General features: G+C 38.4%; 1 protein-coding gene across 2 annotated transcripts in view; it reads right to left on the bottom strand.

The window, feature by feature from the left end:
• Positions 1 to 23,685, bottom strand: part of TMEM50B (transmembrane protein 50B) — a 63,058-nt gene that overhangs the window by 26,044 nt on the left and 13,329 nt on the right. The window contains exon 1 of one of the 2 annotated variants that reach the window (XM_037832287.1): positions 20,711 to 20,772. The exons of the other annotated variant lie outside the window; for it this stretch is intronic. The gene's annotated coding sequence lies outside the window, so the exon portion shown is untranslated. Of the gene's footprint in view, positions 1 to 20,710; positions 20,773 to 23,685 lie in introns of those variants that run through there. 2 annotated transcript variants of the gene reach the window in all.

Raw genomic sequence — 23,685 nt, 5'->3', positions numbered from 1 at the left:
AAGTCTCAGGAGCCATACGCCAATACCAAGGACTTGTGGGTCAGTGGCAGAGACAAACTGTGGCAGGACTGAACTGAAGGATTAGACCATTGCTGCAGCTTTAAAACTCTAGGACCACCAGGGAGATTTGATTGTTAGAGCCACCCCCCCCCTCCCTGACTGCCCAGAAACACGCCCCATATACAGGGCAGGCAACACCAACTACACACGCAAGCTTGGTACACCAATTGGACCCCACAAGACTCACTCCCCCACTCACCAAAAAGGCTAAGCAGGGGAGAACTGGCTTGTGGAGAACAGGTGGCTCGTGGACGCCACCTGCTGCTTAGTTAGAGAAAGTGTACTCCACGAAGCTGTAGATATGATAAATTAGAGATAAGGACTTCAATTGGTCTACAAATCCTAAAAGAACCCTATCAAGTTCAGCAAATGCGACAAGGCCAAAAACAACAGAAAATTATAAAGCATATGAAAAAACCAGATGATATGGATAACCCAAGCCCAAGCACCCAAATCAAAAGACCAAAAGAGACACAGCACCTAGAGCAGCTACTCAAAGAACTAAAGATGAACAATGAGACCATAGTACGGGATATAAAGGAAATCAAGAAGACCCTAGAAGAGCATAAAGAAGACATTGCAAGACTAAATAAAAAAATGGATGATCTTACGGAAATTAAAGAAACGGTTGACCAAATTAAAAAGATTCTGGACACTCATAGTACAAGACTAGAGGAAGTTGAACAATGAATCAGTGACCTGGAAGATGACAGAATGGAAAATGAAAGCATAAAAGAAAGAATGGGGAAAAAAATTGAAAAAATCGAAACGGACCTCAGGGATATGACAGATAATATGAAACGTCCAAATATAAGACTCATTGGTGTCCCAGAAGGGGAAGAAAAGGGTAAAGGTCTAGGAAGAGTATTCAAAGAAATTGTTGGGGAAAACTTCCCAAATCTTCAAAACAACATAAATACACAAATCATAAATGCTCAGCGAACTCCAAATAGAATAAATCCAAATAAACCCACTCCGAGACATATACTGATCAAACTGTCAAACACAGAAGAGAAGGAGCAAGTTCTGAAAGCAGCAAGAGAAAAGCAATTCACCACATACAAAGGAAACAGCATAAGACTAAGTAGTGACTACTCAGCAGCCACCATGGAGGCGAGAAGGCAGTGGCATGATATATTTAAAATTCTGAGTGAGAAAAATTTCCAGCCAAGAATACTTTATCCAGCAAAGCTCTCCTTCAAATTTGAGGGAGAGCTTAAATTTTTCACAGACAAACAAATGCTGAGAGAATTTGCTAACAAGAGACCTGCCCTACTGGAGATACTAAAGGGAGCCCTACAGACAGAGAAACAAAGACAGGACAGAGAGACTTGGAGAAAGGTTCAGTACTAAAGAGATTCGGTATGGGTACAATAAAGGATATTAATAGAGAGAGGGGAAAAATATGGCAAACATAAACCAAAGGATAAGATGGCCGATTCAAGAAATGCCTTCACGGTTATAACGTTGAATGTAAATGGATTAAACTCCCCAATTAAAAGATATAGATTCGCAGAATGGATCAAAAAAAATGAACCATCATGCTAACATGACCACAGACATAGGGGACTGGTGGTTTGATGGGTTGAGCCCTCTACCATAAGTTTTACCCTTGGGAAGACGGTTGCTGCAAAGGAGAGGCTAGGCCTCCCTGTATTTGTGCCTAAGAATCTCCTCATGAATGCCTCTTTGTTGCTCAGATGTGGCCCTCTCTCTCTGGCTAAGCCAACTTGAAAGGTGAAATCACTGCCCTCCCCCCTACGTGGGATCAGACACCCAGGGAAGTGAATCTCCCTGGCAACGTGGAATATGACTCCCGGGGAGGAATGTAGACCCAGCATCGTGGGATGGAGAACATCTTCTTGACCAAAAGGGGGATGTGAAAGGAAATGAAATAAGCTTCAGTGGCAGAGAGATTCCAAAACGAGCCGAGAGATCACTCTGGTGGGCACTCTTACGCACACTTCAGACAACCCTTTTTAGGTTCTAAAGAATTGGGGTAGCTGGTGGTGGATACCTGAAACTATCAAACTACAACCCAGAACCCATGAATCTCGAAGACAGTTGTATAAAAATGTAGCTTATGAGGGGTGACAGTGGGATTGGGAATGCCATAAGGACCAAACTCCACTTTGTCTAGTTTATGGATCGATGTGTAGAAAAGTAGGGGAAGCAAACAAACAGACAAAGGTACCTAGTGTTCTTTTTTACTTCAATTGCTCTTTTTTCACTCTAATTATTATTCTTGTTATTTTTGTGTGTGTGCTAATGAAGGTGTCAGGGATTGATTTAGGTGATGAATGTACAACTATGTAATGGTACTGTAAACAATCGAAAGTACAATTTGTTTTGTATGACTGCGTGGTATGTGAATATATCTCAATAAAATGACGATTAAAAAAAAAAAAAAAAAAGAAGGGAAAGTTAAAAAAAAAAAAAAAAAAAAAAAAAGACAAACAAGGAAAAAAAAAAAAAAGATGTAGTGCCCCCTTGAGGAGCCTGTGGAGAATGCAGGGATATTCGCCTACCCCACCTCCATGGTTGCTAACATGACCACAGACATAGGGGACTGGTGGTTTGATTGGTTGAGCCCTCTACCATAAGTTTTACCCTTGGGAAGACGGTTGCTGCAAAGGAGAGGCTAGGCCTCCCTGTATTTGTGCCTAAGAATCTCCTCATGAATGCCTCTTTGTTGCTCAGATGTGGCCCTCTCTCTCTGGCTAAGCCAACTTGAAAGGTGAAATCACTGCCCTCCCCCCTACGTGGGATCAGACACCCAGGGAAGTGAATCTCCCTGGCAACGTGGAATATGACTCCCGGGGAGGAATGTAGACCCAGCATCGTGGGATGGAGAACATCTTCTTGACCAAAAGGGGGATGTGAAAGGAAATGAAATAAGCTTCAGTGGCAGAGAGATTCCAAAACGAGCCGAGAGATCACTCTGGTGGGCACTCTTACGCACACTTTAGACAACCTTTTTTAGGTTCTAAAGAATTGGGGTAGCTGGTGGTGGATACCTGAAACTATCAAACTACAACCCAGAACCCATGAATCTCGAAGACAGTTGTATAAAAATGTAGCTTATGAGGGGTGACAGTGGGATTGGGAATGCCATAAGGACCAAACTCCACTTTGTCTAGTTTATGGATGGATGTGTAGAAAAGTAGGGGAAGCAAACAAACAGACAAAGGTACCCAGTGTTCTTTTTTACTTCAATTGCTCTTTTTCACTCTAATTATTATTCTTGTTATTTTTGTGTGTGTGCTAATGAAGGTGTCAGGGATTGATTTAGGTGATGAATGTACAACTATGTAATGGTACTGTAAACAATCGAAAGTACAATTTGTTTTGTATGACTGCGTGGTATGTGAATATATCTCAATAAAATGATGATTAAAAAAAAAAAAAACTGAAAAAAAAAAAAAAAAAAAATGAACCATCAATATGTTGCATACAAGAGACTCATCTTAGACACAGGGACACAAAGAAACTGAAAGTGAAAGGATGGAAAAAAATATTTCATGCAAGCTACAGCCAAAAGAAAGCAGGTGTAGCAATATTAATCTCAGATAAAATAGACTTCAAATGCAGGGATGTTTTGAGAGACAAAGAAGGCCACTACATACTAATAAAAGGGGCAATTCAGCAAGAAGAAATAACAATCGTAAATGTCTATGCACCCAACCAAGGTGCCACAAAATACATGAGAGAAATACTGGCAAAACTAAAGGAAGCAATTGATGTTTCCACAATAATTGTGGGAGACTTCAACACATCACTCTCTCCTATAGATAGATCAACCAGACAGAAGACCAATAAGGAAATTGAAAACCTAAACAATCTGATAAATGAATTAGATTTAACAGACATATACAGGACATTACATCCCAAATCACCAGGATACACATACTTTTCTAGTGCTCACGGAACCTTCTACAGAATAGATCATATGCTGGGACATAAAACAAGCCTCAATAAATTTAAAAAGATTGAAATTATTCAAACCACATTCTCTGACCACAATGGAATACAATTAGAAGTCAATAACCATCAGAGACTTAGAAAATTCACAAATACCTGGAGGTTAAACAACACACTCCTAAACAATCAGTGGGTTAAAGAAGAAATAGCAAGAGAAATTGCTAAATATATAGAGACGAATGAAAATGGGAACACAACATACCAAAACCTATGGGATGCAGCAAAAGCAGTGCTAAGGGGGAAATTTATAGCACTAAACGCATATATTAAAAAGGAAGAAAGAGCCAAAATCAAAGAACTAATGGATCAACTGAAGAAGCTAGAAAATGAACAGCAAACCAATCCTAAACCAAGTACAAGAAAAGAAATAACAAGGATTAAAGCAGAAATAAATGACATAGAGAACAAAAAAACAATAGAGAGGATAAAGATCACCAAAAGTTGGTTCTTTGAGAAGATCAACAAGATCGACAAGCCCCTAGCTAGACTGACAAAATCAAAAAGAGAGAAGACCCATATAAACAAAATAATGAATGAAAAAGGTGACATAACTGCAGATCCTGAAGAAATTAAAAAAATTATAAGAGGATATTATGAACAACTGTATGGCAACAAACTGGACAATGTAGAATAAATGGACAATTTCCTGGAAACATATGAACAACCTAGACTGACCAGAGAAGAAATAGAAGACCTCAACCAACCCATCACAAGCAAAGAGATCCAATCAGTCATCAAAAATCTTCCCACAAATAAATGCCCAGGGCCAGATGGCTTCACAGGGGAATTCTACCAAACTTTCCAGAAAGAACTGACACCAATCTTACTCAAACTCTTTCAAAACATTGAAAAAAATGGAACACTACCTAACTCATTTTATGAAGCTAACATCAATCTAATACCAAAACCAGGCAAAGATGCTACAAAAAAGGAAAACTACCGGCCAATCTCCCTAATGAATATAGATGCAAAAATCCTCAACAAAATACTTGCAAATCGAATCCAAAGACACATTAAAAAAATCATACACCATGACCAAGTGGGGTTCATTCCAGGCATGCAAGGATGGTTCAACATAAGAAAAACAATCAATGTATTACAACACATTAAAAACTCGAAAGGGAAAAATCAATTGATCATCTCAATAGATGCTGAAAAAGCATTTGACAAAATCCAACATCCCTTTTTGATAAAAACACTTCAAAAGGTAGGAATTCAAGGAAACTTCCTCAACATGATAAAGAGCATATATGAAAAACCCACAGCCAGCATAGTACTCAATGGTGAGAGACTGAAAGCCTTCCCTCTAAGATCAGGAACAAGACAAGGATGCCCGCTGTCACCACTGTTATTCAACATTGTGCTGGAAGTGCTAGCCAGGGCAATCCGGCAAGACAAAGAAATAAAAGGCATCCAAATTGGAAAAGAAGAAGTAAAACTGTCATTGTTTGCAGATGATATGATCTTATATCTAGAAAACCCTGAGAAATCGATGATACAGCTACTAGAGCTAATAAACAAATTTAGCAAAGTAGCGGGATACAAGGTTAATGCACATAAGTCAGTAATGTTTCTATATGCTAGAAATGAACAAACTGAAGAGACACTCAAGAAAAAGATACTATTTTCAATAGCAACTAAAAAAATCAAGTACCTAGGAATAAACTTAACCAAAGAGGTAAAAGACCTATACAAAGAAAACTACATAACTCTACTAAAAGAAATAGAAGGGGACCTTAAAACATGGAAAAATATTCCATGTTCATGGATAGGAGGACTAAATGTCATTAAGATGTCAATTCTACCCAAACTCATCTACAGATTCAATGCAATCCCAATCAAAATTCCAACAACCTACTCTGCAGACTTGGAAAAGCTAGTTATCAAATTTATTTGGAAAGGGAAGATGCCTCGAATTGCTAAAGACACTCTAAAAAAGAAAAACGAAGTGGGAGGACTTACACTCCCTGACTTTGAAGCTTATTATAAAGCCACAGTTGCCAAAACAGCATGGTACTGGCACAAAGATAGACATATAGATCAATGGAATCGAATTGAGAATTCAGAGATAGACCCTCAGATCTATGGCCGACTGATCTTTGATAAGGCCCGCAAAGTCACTGAACTGAGCCATAATGGTCTTTTCAACAAATGGGGCTGGGAGAGTTGGATATCCATATCCAAAAGAATGAAAGAGGACCCCTACCTCACCCCCTACACAAAAATTAACTCAAAATGGACCAAAGATCTCAATATAAAAGAAAGTACCATAAAACTCCTAGAAGATAATGTAGGAAAACATCTTCAAGACCTTGTATTAGGCGGCCACTTCCTAGACTTTACACCCAAAGCACAAGCAACAAAAGAGAAAACAGATAAATGGGAACTCCTCAAGCTTAGAAGTTTCTGCACCTCAAAGGAATTTCTCAAAAAGGTAAAGAGGCAGCCAACTCAATGGGAAAAAATTTTTGGAAACCGTGTATCTGACAAAAGACTGATATCTTGCATATACAAAGAAATCCTACAACTCAATGACAATAGTACAGACAGCCCAATTATAAAATGGGCAAAAGATATGAAAAGACAGTTCTCTGAAGAGGAAATACAAATGGCCAAGAAACACATGAAAAAATGTTCAGCTTCACTAGCTATTAGAGAGATGCAAAGTAAGACCACAATGAGATACCATCTAACACCGGTTAGAATGGCTGCCATTAAACAAACAGGAAACTACAAATGCTGGAGGGGATGTGGAGAAATTGGAACTCTTATTCATTGTTGGTGGGACTGTATAATGGTTCAGCCACTCTGGAAGTCAGTCTGGCAGTTCCTTAGAAAACTAGATATAGAGCTACCATTCGATCCAGCGATTGCACTTCTCGGTATATACCCGGAAGATCGGAAAGCAGTGACACGAACAGATATCTGCACGCCAATGTTCATAGCAGCATTATTCACAATTGCCAAGAGATGGAAACAACCCAAATGTCCTTCAACAGATGAGTGGATAAATAAAATGTGGTATATACACACGATGGAATACTACGCGGCAGTAAGAAGGAACGATCTCGTGAAACATATGACAACATGGATGAACCTTGAAGACATAATGCTGAGTGAAATAAGCCAGGCACAAAAAGAGAAATATTATATGCTACCACTAATGTGAACTTTGAAAAATGTAAAACAAATGGTTTATAATGTAGAATGTAGGGGAACTAGCAGTAGAGAGCAATTAAGGAAGGGGGAACAATAATCCAAGAAGAACAGATAAGCTATTTAACGTTCTGGGGATGCCCAGGAATGACTATGGTCTGTTAATTTCTGATGGATATAGTAGGAAGAAGTTCACAGAAAGGTTGCTGTATTATGTAACTTTCTTGGGGTAAAGTAGGAACATGTTGGAAGTTAAGCAGTTATCTTAGGTTAGTTGTCTTTTTCTTACTCCCTTGTTATGGTCTCTTTGAAATGTTCTTTTATTGTATGTTTGTTTTCTTTTTAACTTTTTTTTTCATACAGTTGATTTAAAAAAGAAGGGAAAGTTAAAAAAAAAAAAAGAAAGAAAGAAAAACAAGGAAAAAAAAAAGATGTAGTGCCCCCTTGAGGAGCCTGTGGAGAATGCAGGGGTATTCGCCTACCCCACCTCCATGGTTGCTAACATGACCACAGACATAGGGGACTGGTGGTTTGATGGGTTGAGCCCTCTACCATAAGTTTTACCCTTGGGAAGACGGTTGCTGCAAAGGAGAGGCTAGGCCTCCCTATATTTGTGCCTAAGAGTCTCCTCCTGAACGCCTCTTTGTTGCTCAGATGTGGCCCTCTCTCTCTGGCTAAGCCAACTTGAAAGGTGAAATCACTGCCCTCCCCCCTACGTAGGATTAGACACCCAGGGGAGTGAATCTCCCTGGCAACGTGGAATATGACTCCCGGGGAGGAATGTAGACCCGGCATCGTGGGACGGAGAACATCTTCTTGACCAAAAGGGGGATGTGAAAGGAAATGAAATAAGCTTCAGTGGCAGAGAGATTCCAAAACGAGCCGAGAGGTCACTCTGGTGGGCACTCTTACGCACAATTTAGACAACCCTTTTTAGGTTCTAAAGAATTGGGGTAGCTGGTGGTGGATACCTGAAACTATCAAACTACAACCCAGAACCGATGAATCTCGAAAACAGTTGTATAAAAATGTAGCTTATGAGGGGTGACAAAGGGATTGGGAAAGCCATAAGGACCACACTCCACTTTGTCTAGCTTAGGGATGGATGAGTAGAAAAATAGGGGAAGGAAACAAACAGACAAAGGTACCCAGTGTTCTTTTTTACTTCAATTGCTCTTTTTCACTCTAATTATTATTCTTGTTATTTTTGTGTGTGTGCCAATGAAGGTGTCAGGGATTGATTTAGGTGATGAATGTACAACTATGTAATGGTACTGTAAACAATGGAAAGTACGATTTGTTTTGTATGACTGCGTGGTATGTGAATATATCTCAATAAAATGATGATTAAAAAAAAAAAAAGAAACAGACCAAGAGATAACTTAGATATTGTAATTAGCAGACAAGTACTTTAAGCAGTTATTATAAATACATTCAAGAACTTAAAGCAAAACATGGTCAAAATAACTGAAATGATAAAGAATCTCAACAAAGGGAAACTACAAAAAAAAGAATCAAATGGAAAAATCTAGAACTGAAAATTACAATATTCAAAATTAAAAACTAACTACATGGGCATAAGAGCAGATTAAAGTCAGTAGAAGCAAAAGGCAGTGAACTTGAAGAAAGATCAAAGAAAATTATCTAATCTAAGGAACAGTTTGTTTTTTTTTTTAAGTTTGTGTAAAAGAAGTGAACAGAGCCTCAGTGACCTGAAAGACAATTAAGTGGTCTAATACATAAATAATCGAAATCCAGAGGAAGAGAAGAAAAAGAATGAGGGAGGGAAAAGATAATGGCAGAAATAATAGTTGAAAATCTCCCAAATTTTGAGAAAAATATTAACTTAAATCCAAGAGGCTAGGCAAACTCCAAGGAGGATAAATACAAAGAAAACTGAAACTACTGAAAACCAGAAATAAAGATAAATTCTGGGAAGAACAGTATGCATGGTGGCTGACTTCTCATCAGAAACAATGAAAGAAATCACAGAAGCCAGTGGAATGACGCCTTTCAATCAATCCTGAATTCTATACCCAGTGAAAATACTGTTCAAAAATGAGGGTGACAGCAGTTCTACTCCTATCTACTTACCCAAGAGAAATGAAAACCTATGTCCACACAAAAGCTTGTACACAAATGTTCACAGCAGCTTACTTATAATACCCAAGGAGTGAAAGCAACCCAACATACATCAACTGATGAATGGGTACACAAAATGTGGTATATCCATACCATGGAATTAAAATTTGGCAATAAAAAGGAATAAAATACTGATACACGCTACAATATGGATGAATGTCAAAAACATTATGCTAAGTGAAAGACAAAAGACCACATGGTTCAAGTGGGAGGAGCTAAGATGGTGGCACAGAGGAGTGGAAGCTAGTTAGGCCCCCTGGAACAACTAATAACAGAAAAATTAGTAAATAACCTGGAATAACTGTGGGGAGACAAATGTGACTGTCCACTCCTCATACACCAACTTGAATTGGGAGGAATGCCCGAGATCACAGCATAAAACCTGTAAGTAAAAACTGCAGATCCAAGCGGAGAGTCCCTCCCTCACGGAAGCCTCCCAGTGCTAGAGAGCAGCACTCTCTGAACAAGCGAATATACCTCAGCCCAGCTCCAACTGGGGTTTTAATGTTAACTGCTCAATACAGACAGCAAATACCCAACAAGCAGACACAGGCTTTTGGTGACAACTGACCTTGGGAGAGTCAGGGGACATACCTGTCTCAGGACGGGGAGCCCACTATCTCTGACTGATGGTCAATCTGGGGGCCGTGGATGGGGGCTTTCTGTCCCTTTCTCTCTCTCTCAACCTGGGCTGCTCAGTGGAGAAGCCTCAGCTGTTTTCAGCTCGCAGTGCTCTGCTGTAGAAAAAGCCTCAGCCATTTTAAACTCCTAGCACTATGACCCAGACAAGGGTGGAGGTAGCAGAGTCAAAGTAACAAAGAATCTATTTATATGCAAATGACATCTCTGTAGGGGGCATAGCTTCCCAAGAGGAAAGAGGAGGGGCTCAGCTCTACTACCTGCCTTACATTCAGAACCAAACCCCAGAGCCTGGGGGAGGAGAGCCACGGGCCACACCCCCTTACACCAGCCCGGAGTGACAGGCTGACAGGCGCCACCTGCGGGGCACAAAAGCACAGGGTGTGTCATTCCTCTACGACACACCATCAGGGAAACCAGATACTGAATACTTCCTCCTTCTGGGACCTGAGCTTTTTCTTGTCTGGGAAAACCTGATTGGGGTAACCAAGGAAACCATGCCTATACAATAGAAAATTACAACCTACACTAAGAAAAATTAAGTTATGGCCCAGTCAAAGGAACAAACGTACACTTCAACTGAGATACAGGAATTGAAACAACTAATACCAAATCAATTCAGAAAGTTTAGAGAAGATATGGCAAAAGAGATAAAGGCTATTTAAAAAACACTGGGTACACATAAGGCAGAAATTGAAAGTTCAAAAAAACAAGTGGCAGAATCTATGGAAAGAGATTGAAATTGAATCTATGGAAAGAGATGAAAGACACGATGGAAACACACAGCAGCAGATCTCAAGAGGCAGAAGAAAACACAAACTGGAGAACAAAACACCTGAAAGCCTACACACAAAAGAGCAGATAGAGAAAAGAAAGAAAAATTTATGCAGTGTCTCCAGAAACTTAAGGACAAAACTAAATACAAGAATGTACGTATCATTGGTATCCCAGAAGGAGAAGGGAAAAGGGGCAGAAGCAATAATAGAGGAAATAATCAATGAAAATTTCCCATCTTTTATGAAAGACATAAAATTACAGCTCTAAGAAGCGCAGGGTACTCCAAACAGAATAGAGCTGAATAGGTCTACGCCAGGACACTTAATAGTCAGATTATCAAACGTCAAAAACAAAGAGAGAATCCTGAAAGCAGCAAGAGAAAAAGTGATCCATCACATACAAAGGAAGCTTAATAAGACTATGTGCAGGTTTCTCAGAAGAAACCATGACAGCAAGAAGGAAGTGGGGTGATATATTTAAGATACTGAAAGAGAAAAACTGCCAACCAAGAATCCTATATCCAGCAAAACTGTCCTTCAAAATATGAGAGAGAATTCAAAATATTCTCTGACAAACAGACAATGAGAGACTTTGTGAACAAGACACCTGGCCTACAGGAAATACTAAAGGGAGTACTATAGACAGATAGGAGAAGACACGAATGAGATATCTGCAACACAATTTTGGGTGATGGTAGCACAGAAATGTAAGTACACTGAACAAAGATAACTATGAACATAGTTGAAAGAAGAAGGTTAGGAGCACGTGGGACATCAGAAGAAAAGAAGAAAGATAAAGACTGGGACTGTATAACTAGTGAAACCTAGAGTGTTCAACAATTGTGATAAAATGTACAAATACATTTTTTCACAAGGGAGAACAAACTAATGTCAACCTTGCAAGGTGTTAAAAATAGGGAGGCACTGGGGGAAAAATACAATCAATGTAAACTAGAGACTATAACAAAATCATTGTATTATGCTTCCTTTAATGTAACAAAGGCAATATACCAAGGTAAGAAGGGGGCATGGGGAGGGGTGTGAGACACTTGGCATTGGTGGTGTTGCCTGACTATTTATTCTACTTTGATTTAAGGTTATCTTTCCTTTTGCTGCTTCCTAGCTGTCATTTTTTTTCCTCTTTCTTTTTTCTTTTTCTTTTGCCTCTCTACCTTCTTTGACTCTTCCTCCTGCTTTGTGGAAGAAATGTAGATGCCCTTATACAGATAGCAGTAAGGGTGATGAACACATAAATGTGACTATACAGGGAACCACTGATTGTTTACTTAGGATGGAATGTATGGCGTGTGAACAAAACCATCTTGAAAAAAATGGGTTGATGATGAAACCTTGAGGGCAATACACTAATTATAATATGTAAACTCATACACATGAAATATAAGTTACCAAGATATAGAACGAGGCTAAAGAATGGGGAGCAGTTGCTTAGTATGAGCAGAAAGTTCAACTAGGATGTTTGGAAATAAACAGAAGTGATGGTTGCACGTTGTGAGAATAACTAACAGTGCTGAATGGTGTGTGAATGTGGTGGAAAGGGGAAGCTCAGACCCATGTATGTCACCAGAAGGAAAGTTGGAAGTTAAAAGATGGGAATGTATAAAACTGAATCCTATGGTGGGCAATGTCTGTGATTAACTATACAAATATCAGAAATCTTTTTCATGAACCAGGACAAATGTACGATACTACAACTAGAAGTTAATAATAGAGGGGCATATAGGGAGAAAACATATACCTACTGCAAACTATATACTACAGTTAGTAGTATTTCAACGTTCTTTCATCAACAGTAACAAATGTACTATACCAATACTATGAGTCAAGAATGGAGGGGGGGGTTAGGGATATGGTAGGATTTGAGCCCCCACTCCCCCTTTTTCTTTCCTCTCTTCTTTGTTTTTATTTCTTGTCTGGAGTAATGAAAATGTTCTAAAAATTGAACAAAAATTAACTGTGGTGATGGATGCACAGCTGTTATGAGGGTACCGGGGGCAAGTGATTGTACACTTTGGATCTTTGGATAATTGTATGGTACGTGAACAATCACAATTACAAAAAAAAAAAAAAGACCACAACAGGCAAATTTATAGAAATAGGAAGCAGATTTGTGGTTGCCTGGGGATAGGGTGATGGAGAATAGAGTCTAATAATGGGCAGGAGGTCTCTGTGTGTGGCGACAGAAAGGTTCTAAAATTAGATTGTGGTGATGGTTGTACAACTCTGTAAACATACTAACCACTGAAATGTACACTTTAAACAGGTGAACGTTACAGTATGAAAATTATACCTCAATGAAGCTATTATTTTTAAATAAGGGTAAACTATAGATATCTTCAGGTAAAAGAAAACAGACAATTCATCACCAGACATCCATTAAAAGAAAGGCTGCAGGAAATTCTTCAGGCTGAGGGGAAATGACATCAGATGAAACTCAGGTCTACAGGAAGGAATGAAGAGTACCATGAATGGTCGGTATGTGGGCGTGCTGGTTTGGATGTATTATGTCCCCCAAAACGCCATTATCTTTCATGTAGTCTTGCGTGGGCGGGAAACATATTGGTGTTGACTGGGTTGGAGACTTTTGATTGGATGTTTCCGTGGAGATGTGATCACTCAACTGTGGGTGAGATCTTTCAGTGGATAATTTCCACGGAGGTGTGGCCCCACCCATACAGCATGGGCCTTGATTAGTTTACTAGAGCACTATGTAAGCTCCGAAAGAAGGAGCAAACTTGCTACAGCCAAGAGGGACACTTTGAAGAATGCACAGAAGCTGAGAAAGGAGCTGCAGATGAGAGACAGTTTGAAGATGCCATTGAAAGCAGACTCTTGGTCTGGAAAAGCTAAGAGAAGACAAACACCTCAAGAGCAACTAAGAGTGACATTTTTTGAGGAACTGCAGCCTAGAAAGGAACGTCCCAGGAGAAAGATATTCTGCAACCAGAACTTTGAAGCAGACGCCAGCCACATGTCTTCTCAGCTAACAGGTTTTCCAGACGCCATTGGCCATCCTACAGTGAAGGTACCCGATTGTTGATGCATTACCTTGGACGCTTTATGGCCTTAAGACTGTAACTGTGTAACCAAATAAACACCCTTTATAAAAGCCAATCCATTTCTGGTGTTTTGCATTCCGGCAGCATTAGCAAACTGGAATAGTCAGTGAATATAAAAGACTATGATTTATTTTCTTCTTTTTATTTAGAAAACAGCTATTTAAAACAAAATCTATAACACTGTATAGGGTATCTACAAAGATAAACTTATTTCTAAGTAGTATATTATTTATATTTTTAAATAATATGCTTAATATGGGTTCAGGTAAAATGCCTAAATTTAAAGTAATGGGTCCAATTTTTAATCTGAAAATGGTACAATAGTACATTCCAGAAGATCCAATCACTGGAAACAGAGACTGGTAGACATTCTTCACAAAACAACATTGGACAAAGTACTTGCATCTAAAATATATAAAGATTCCTAAAATTAATAAAAAGACAAACCAAAAACAGGCAAAAAAAAAAAAAGTACAAAAGTCTTGAACTTGAAATGGGCAAAATTTGAATGAACCATTAATGACCAAATAAGCACACAGAAAGGTACATTAATGAAATGTCATCTCACATCCACTAGAATTGTTAAAATTAAAAAGACTGACACCACCAAATACTGATGGTGATGTAGAGCAACTTGAACACATTTCTGGTGGCAGGTTCTTAAATAAGCACACAGAAAGGCACATTAATGAAATGTCATCTCACTTTAACTAGAATTGTTAAAATTAAAGACTGATACCACCTAATACTGATGGTGATGTAGAGCAACTTGAACTCCCACACATTTCTGGTGGCAGGTTCTTATAAATTTAAACATAAACCTCCCATGACCCAGCAATTCTATTCCTAGGTATTTACCCAGAGGAAGTAAAAACACATGTCCACAAAAACCAAACAAAAAGCCCATTTTCCAGAAAGTCTATAGCAGTTTCATTCATAATGGCCACAAACACAATCTAAATGTCTATCAACAGAAGAAGAGATAAACAGTTATGATCTATTCATACAATGGAATACTACTCAGCAACAAAAAAGAATGAACTGATACATACAGCCATACAGAAAAGTCTCAAAAACCTGATTTGAGTGAAAGATGGCAGACACAAAAGAGTATATACTACATGACTCCATTTACATGAAACTTAAAAATAGGCAAAACCAACCAATGACCATAGAAATGAGAGAACAATGGTTGCCTCTGGGGGGTGAGAACTGACTGGAAAAGAGTACAAGGGAAGTTTTTGGAGTGATGGAATGTTCTGTATCTTGACTGGGATAGTGATTACACAAGTATATGTATATACATATATATATATATTTTATCAAAATTCATTGAAGAGTCAAGAGGCTGTCCTGGAGGTTACAAACTCCAGCTAGATATTCCAAATGGCCACAGTATGCCAGCCCTAACCCACAGTAGTCCCTAAATAGGTAAGTCCCTATCTGAGATTCTAAAAAAGTTTATTCACTAAGTTTATCTCTCAGAAACTTAAATCCACCAGAGTGTTCCTATGCCAGGCAAGTCCTAAACAGTCTCTTTAAGAACAACAACCAGATGCAGCCCCCTTGCCCTTAATGTCAACACCCCTTTTCAATATGAACAAATTACACTGGTCACTGCTAGACACCCCTAAAGATCAAGAAAGTGATTAAACAAGAGGAAGGGGTAGAAACAGACAGGATAGGATTTAACAAAGGATTATGAATACTGAATCTTTATATAAATATTTTATTTTTAGATGCTAGGGTATTAGAATAGCTAGAAGGAAATACCTGAAATGGTGGAACTGTAACCCATAATATTCTTTGGGTTTGCTCTACAAATGTTGCTCTATAGCTACTTGTTACATTGTACTTTGAAAGTTATCACCTTTCTGTATATATCTTATATTTCACAATAAGGAAAGAACTAAAACTGTGGAACTGTAACCAATAACATTCTTTGAAACTTGCTCTCTAAACTACTTGCTAAATCATACTTGGAAAGTTATCACTGTTATGTATATGTTAAATTTCACAATTAAAAAATGTATTAAAAATTCATTGAATTGTACATTTAAGATTTGTGTATTTCATGAAATGTTAATTTTACCCTCAAAAAGTTTTCAAAATCTTATCATTCAGATATGACTTAGCTGCACTAAAGTCTTACTCTGTATACACAGGGGCACATTTCATTGAGATATTCTGCAGACATGTTAATAAATTGCCATCAAAGATTAAAAATATTAACTGTTTAAAAGCCAAGTACAGGGAAAGTCACCATGAATTTAACACAAGACAATGACGGTGAAAACAAAAGTGTTATTTCCTATAGTTAAATTCATTTTTCATATATTAAACTATTCTAAATAGCTGTATAAGCAGGAAATATACAGCTATTTCTATATATTGATTTATGAAATAAGCGTGGACTCCCCTCTTCTGGGCTTAAGGTCGGGGCTCAAGGATGGGGTGGGATAGAGGAACATCAAACAAACCACACAAATAATTGCTATGAAGGAAATGCACAGGATCTTAAAAGGGAGACTTGTTTTAGATTGGGTGGTTAGGGAAAGCCTCTCTGAAATTTTAAAGCTAAAATTTTAAAACATACTGAAACTTAAAAGTTGAGTAAAGCTAACTAGATTAAGGAGAAGCAAAAGAGGTAGAGTAGTGAGTGGGAAAAGTAAACACAAAGCCTCTAAGTCCCTTTTATACCAGCAAGGAAGAATTAGCTGGTACCAGAGAGTTAGGATACAATAAGTTAATGGAACAAGTGGCATGGAATAAGGTTGAAATGACAGAAAGGGGCCAGAACATATTAAGGATTAATGGAGACCCATGAAGAATTTACAAATTCACTGAGTTGTAATGGGAAACCAATCGAAGAATTTTAAGGAAAGGGGCCAAGACACTATGTGTTTTAGTTTCCTGGGCTGCTCAAGCAAATACCATGAAATGGGTCAGGTTAAACAATGGGGATGTATTTGTTCATGGTTTGAGACTAGGAAAAAGTCCAAATCAAGGCATCATCAAGGTGATGTTTCTTTGAAGACTGCCTTTCAGGGGCTGGCTGCTGGCAATTCTTGGTCCTCAGCTTGTCACATGGCAAGGCACACAGTGACATCCCCTGGTCTCTCCCTTCTCTTCCAGGTTCCACTGATGCTCAGCTTCCAGCCAGAAGAAAGCTCCACCTGTAGCTTTCTCTCTGTCTGAATTTCATTCTGGCAGGCCACACCTTAACCGAAATAACCTCATCAAAAGGTCCTACTTGCAATGGGTTCACAGCCACATGTATGGATTAGGTTTAAGAACATCTTTTTCTGGGGTATATACAGTTTCAAACCATTCTACTATGGTAAACATTTAGGGAACAGATAAATAGTGAGGGGAAAGGGCTAGAATACTAAGAACTAGCAGTCTCAACTGGGAAGATCAACTTTAATATGGGTTTATTATTGATATTTACCAAAGGATAAGCATATTTATCATGACACAGTCTTGATTTAAATGGAAACTGACAATACTGACACTGGTGTCCTAGCTTAAAAATGAAAACATACTTATATTTAATGTACGATTACAGGCCTTTGGAGACTTAATGAAGGCAAAGTGTGCTCTAGTAAAATCTAAATGTTCAATAATAGAGTAAGTGCTTAAGTATATTAATTTAGTTAATATGGGTATTAAAAAATCTTTCTGAATAACATTTAATGGCCTGAGTTAATGGTAACAGCTAACATTAAGTAAAAAAAAAAAACAGGCTATAAAATTGTATCTATAGACTAATTTCATTTTTAGTAAAAAGAATTTACTGCATGAAATGGGCAAAAGATATGAAAAGGTATTTTCCCGAAGAGGAAACACAAATGGCTAAAAAACACATGAAAAAATGTTCATCTTCACTAGCATTTAGGGAAATGCAAATCAAAACCACAAGGAGATACCATCTCACACCAATAAAAATGGCTGCCATTAAACAAACAGGAAAGAATAAATGCTGGAGAGGATGTGGAGAAATTGGAACTCTTATTCATTATTGGTGGGAATGTATAATGGTACAGCCACCGTGGAAGAGTTTGGCAATCTAGAAATTCCACTTCTCGGTCTATACCCAGAAGATCCGAAAGCAGTGACACAAACAGACATTTGTACACCGATGTTCATAGCAGCATTGTTCACAATTGCCAAGACATGGAAACAATCCAGTGCCCTTCAACAGACAAGTGGATAAACAAAATGTGGTATATACCTATGATGAAATACCATGCAGCGCTAAGAAGGAACAAGATCCTGAAATACATGGTAACATGGATGAACCTTGAAGATATAATGCTGAGTGAAATAAGTCAGACACGAAGGAGAGATATTGTATGTCACCACTCCTGTGAACTCCCTGAACAATGTAAAATCAATGTCTTATAATGTACAATATTGGGGACCTAGTGATAGACAGAAGCTAGTAGAGAGGGAATAATAATCTAATGTGTTCAGATATATTAATGAGGGTGAATTCAAATGTATGGGAATGGATAGCAGTGATGATTGTTTGTTAATGGGACTATAAATATCAGAGTTGTATTGAAGGCAAATAGTACTGAAGGGGGTTGTTTAAAGGCATATATCACATAGATCAGCACCACAAATATAGATAGGTGTTTGCAGGATATACTTCTAAGATATGACACTAGTACAGAGAGTTGACAACAGAATGGTATATGGGAAAATATACCTATTTCATACTAGGGACTATAATTAATAGGAATACCTTACTAGTACCACACACATATTACGGACAAATTAAGGACTGAAAAGAGCTATGGGGTGTTTTGGGTCATGAGAATTGTTTAAAACGGAGAGTGATGAGTTGTACAACTAAGTGATGATAAAGTGAGATGTGGGTGGATTATTGTGGTCATAACATATGCTATGTGAAATTAGGAACCCCCTGCTTTATAAGTCAAGCCCTCGATCTTGAAGCTTGCTCTTGTGAAACTAATGATTGTAAAGGGGAGGCTAAACCCACTTATAATTATGCCTAGAAGTCACCTCCAGAGAACCTCTTTTGTTGCTCGAAAGTAGACTTTCTCTCTTTAAGTCCAACTCTGAAAATAAATTCATCACCCTCCCCCTGACATGAGACAGGACCCCCCAGGTGAATGAGTCTCCCTGGCGACGTCGGACACAGATTCCAGGAATGAGCCTGACCTTGGAATGAAGGAGTTGAGAATGCCTTTTTGACCAAAAGGAGGGAAAGAAAGGCAACAAAATAAGGTTTCAGTGGCTAAAAGAATTCAAATAGAGTCAAGAGGCTGTCCTGGAGGTCGCTCCTATGTAAGCTTCGCCTAGATATGCAAAATGACCCCAGTATGATAAGCCCAAGTCTACAATAGTCCCCAAAACCCTAAAAATACCTCTATCCCTATCTGAGACTCTATAAAATTTTCACTCATTAGGTTTATTCTTCAGAAACTTAAATCCTCCAGAGAATGCCTAAGCCAGCTAAGTCCCAAAATTCAGAGACAAAAGCCACTTCAAGAACATCAACCGAAAGTGTCCCCTTATACCATAATGTCAACACCCCTTTTCAACATGAACAAGTTAGGGTAGTCACTGCCTAGACAACCCATAAGATTGGGAAAGTGATTAAACTAGAGGAAAGGGTAGCAACAGCCAAGATGGAATTTAACAAGAAGGATTATGAAAACTGATTCTCTATGTAATTTTCTTTTTCTTACTTGCTTGGGTACTAACAGCTAGAAGGAAAGAAAAGCCAGAAGGAAAGAACTGAAATGGTTGAAATGTAACCCACAGCATTCTTTGATATTTGCTCTACAGCTACTTCTAAATTATAATTCGGAAGTTGTCACTTTTTTGTTAATATGTTATATTTCACAATAAGGAAATAACTGAAACTATGGTAATGTAACTCATAACATTTTTGGAAATTTCCCATGTAACTACTTGCTAAATCATATTTTGAAAGTTATTACTTTTTTGCATATATATTTCCCAATAAGGAAATAACTGAAACTGTGGAACTGTAACCCATAACATTCTTTGAAATTTACTCTGTAACTACTTGTTAATTATACTTGGAAAGTTATCACTTCTACGTATATATGTTATATTCCACAATAAAAAATATGATTTAAAAAAAAAGAATTTAATACAAGGACAAACCTTAAAGATACCATGTCAAATGAAATAAGCCAGATATAAAGAGATAAATATTGCATGATCTCACTGATAAGAAATTATTAGAATAAGTAAATTATAGAGCCAGAAACTAGAATACAGGTTTCCGGGGCCTGGGGAGAGCTAGGGAATGGGGCATGTAAGCTTAAATTACAGTTTTTATTTGGGTTAATGGTAAATTTTGGTAATGATGGTTGTGACAGTAGCACAACATTGTGAACATAATTAACAACATGAAATATATATTTAATGTGGTTAAAGGGGGAAGTTTTAGGTTGTATATATGTTACTAGAATAAAAATTTTTAAAAAATACATAGCACTGTACAACACAGTGAACCCTATTGTAAATGATGGACTACAGTTAACAGTACAATTATAAAAATGTTTTTCCATGAATGATAACAAATGTATCACACTAATGCAAGGTGTTAATAAGACGGTGGTACATGGAAACTTCTGTATCTTACATATAATTTTTCTGTAAACCTACAACTTCTCCAAAAACAAAAACAAAAACAAAAACAAAAAAGCTTAATTGGTACAGAATTTTCTGTTGGGAATTGTTCTAGTTTGCTAATGCTGCCGGGATGCAAAATACCAGAAATGGATTGGCTTTTATAAAGGGGGTTTATTTGATTACACAGTTACAGTCTTAAGGTCATAAAGTGTCCAAGGTAATGCATCAACAATTGGGTACCTTCACTGGAGGATGGCCAATGGTGTCCAGAAAACCTCTGTTAGCTGGGAAGGCACATGGCTGGCATCTGCTCCGAGTTCTGGTTTCAAAATGGCTTTCTTGAATGTGAAAAAAGATGGTGGCACAGAGACGAGTGGAAGATAGTTAGTCCCCCTGGAACAACTAATAAACAACGAGTAAATAATCTGGAATAACTGCTGGGGGGAGGGGCAAATGTTACCATCCAGTCATCATACACCAACCTGAATTGGGGGGAATACATGAGATCGCAGCATAAAATCTGTAAGTAAAAACTGCGGCTCCAAGCTGGGATCCCCCTCCCCCCAAGGCCTGAGCTGCAAAGCCTCATGGTGTAGAGAGAAGCTCTCTCCCAGCAAGTGAATATAGCTCAGCTGAGCTCCAATGGGTTTTAATTAACAAGCGTGGATTGCTTGCTACGAGCTAGGAATCCCCAACAAGCAGACAGAGGCTTTGGGTGATGACTGACCTTGAAGAGTCGGAGGGTGGCTGCAGACTGGCCCTGAAGGGGGATTTCTGTCCCTGTTTTGGCTCAGTGGAGAAAGCCTCAGCCATTTTCAGTTCCCAGCGCTCTGACCCAGACAGACAGCAGAGGCAGAGTCTATTCAAATGCTAATGACCTCTCCCTAGGGGGTATATCTTCCCTAAGAGGAAAGGGGTGGGGCCCAGCTCTATTAACCTCCTTCCATTCAGAACCAGACCCCAGAGCCTGGGGGAAAACAGCCATGGGCCACACCTCCTTACACCAGTCTGGAGTTACAGGCTGACAGGCACCACCTGCTGGGCAGAAAAGCACAGTGACCTGAGGCATCACAGGGTGTACCAATTTTCTAAGACATACCCTCAGGGAAACCACATACTGAATATTTCTTTCTTCTGAGACCTGAGCCCATTCTGGTCTAGGAAAACCTAATTGGGTTAACCAAGGAAACCATGCCTAGACAACAGAAAATTACAACCTACACTAAGAAAAAAGAAGTTATGGCCCAGTCAAAAGAACAAACTTGCACTTCAACTGAGATATAGGAATTGTAACAACTAATAAGTCAATTCAAAAAGTTTAGGGAAAATATGGCAAAAGAGATGAACCATATAATGAAAACACCGGGCATAAGGTAGAAATTGAAAGTTCGAAAAACCAACTGGCAGAATCTATGGAAATGAAAGGCACAACACAGGAAATGAAAGACACAATGGAAACATACAACAGCAAATCTTCAAGAGGCAGAAGAAAACACTCAGGAACTAGAGAACAAGGCACCTGAAAGCCTACACACAAAAGAACAGCTAGAGAAAAGAATGGAAAAATACGAGCAACATCTCCAGGAACTTAAGGACAAAACGAAAAGCAAGAACGTACATGTCATTGGTGTCCCAGAAGGAAAAGAGAAGGGAAAAGGGGCAGAAGCAATAATACAGGAAATAATCAATGAAAATTTCCCATCTCCTATAAAAGACATAAAATTATGGATCCAAGAAGCACAGCAAATCCCCAACAGAATAGATCTGAATAGGCCTATGCTAAGACACTTAATAGTCAGATTATCAAATGTCAAAGACAAAGAGAGAATCCTGAAAGCAGCAAGGGAAAAGCGATCCATCACATACGAAGGAAGCTTGATAAGACTAATGTGTGCACTTATCAATAGAAACCACGGAGGCAAGAAGAAGTGGGGTGATATATTTAAGATACTGAAAGAGAAAAACCACCAACCAAGAATCCTATATCCAGCAAAGCTATCCTTCAAATAGAGAGAGCTTAAAATATTCTCTGACAGACAATGACAAAGTTTGTGAAGAAGATACCTGCTCTACAGGAAACCCTAAAGGAAGCACTGCAGATAGAAAGGAAAAGACAGGAGTGAGATGTTTGGAAAACAATTTTGGGAGATAGTAGCATAGCAATGTAAGTACACTGAACAAAGATGACTGTGAGTATGGTTGAAAGAGGAAGGTTGGGACCATGTGGGACACCAGAACAAAAGACAAAGGACAAAGACTGGGACTGTGTAACTCAGGGAAATCTAGGATGCTCAATGATTGTAATAAAAGGTACAAATATGTTTTTACATGAGGTAGAACAAATGAATGTCAACATTCTAGGTATTAAAAATAGGGTGGAATTGGGGGGAAAATACAATCAATGCAAACTAGAGACTATAATTTACGGAAACCTTGTATTATGCTTCCTTTAATATAACAAAGGCAATATACCAAAGCTAAATGCATATGGAGGGGGTGGGGATAAGGGAAGGGTATGGAACTCCTGGTATTGGTGATGTTGTCTGACTCTTTATTCTACTTTAAGTTAATGCTATCTTTCCTTTTGTTGTTTTCTAGCTGTCAAGTTTTGTTTTGGTTTTGTTTTTTTCTCTCTCTTTTTCTTTCCTTTTTCTTTTGTCTCTCTACCTTCTTTGACTCTTCCTCCTTCTTTGTGGAAGAAATGGAGATGTCCTTATATAGACAGTGACAATGGTGCTGAATACATAAATACGTGACTACACATGGAACCAATGATTGTTTACTTAGGACGCAATGTATGGTGTGTGAACAAAACCATCTTAAAAGAAATGGGTTGATGAAGAAACCTGGAGGCACTATATTGAGTGAAATCAGACAGACACATAAAGGTAAATATTGCAGGGTCTCACTGATATGAACTAATTATAATATGCAAACTCATAGACATGAAATATAAGTTACCAGGATATAGAATGAGGCTAAAGAATGGGGAGCAGTTGCTTATTATGAGCAGAATGCTCAACTAGGGTGAACTTAAATGTTTGGAAATGGACAGGGTAATGGTCCTACAGTGCTGAAAGGTGTGTGAAGGTGGTGGAAAGGGTAAGCTCAGAGTCACATATGTCACCAGAAGGAAAGCTGGAGGTTAAAAGATGGGAATGTATAAAACAGTGAATCTTGTGGTGGACAATGTCTATGACTAACTACACAAAGAT

The sequence above is a fragment of the Choloepus didactylus genome, chromosome 1 (assembly GCF_015220235.1).
Source record: "Choloepus didactylus isolate mChoDid1 chromosome 1, mChoDid1.pri, whole genome shotgun sequence".
NCBI lineage: Eukaryota > Metazoa > Chordata > Mammalia > Pilosa > Megalonychidae > Choloepus > Choloepus didactylus.
Note: the sequence above shows the minus strand (reverse complement) of the source record. Positions and strands in the feature narration are given on the sequence as shown.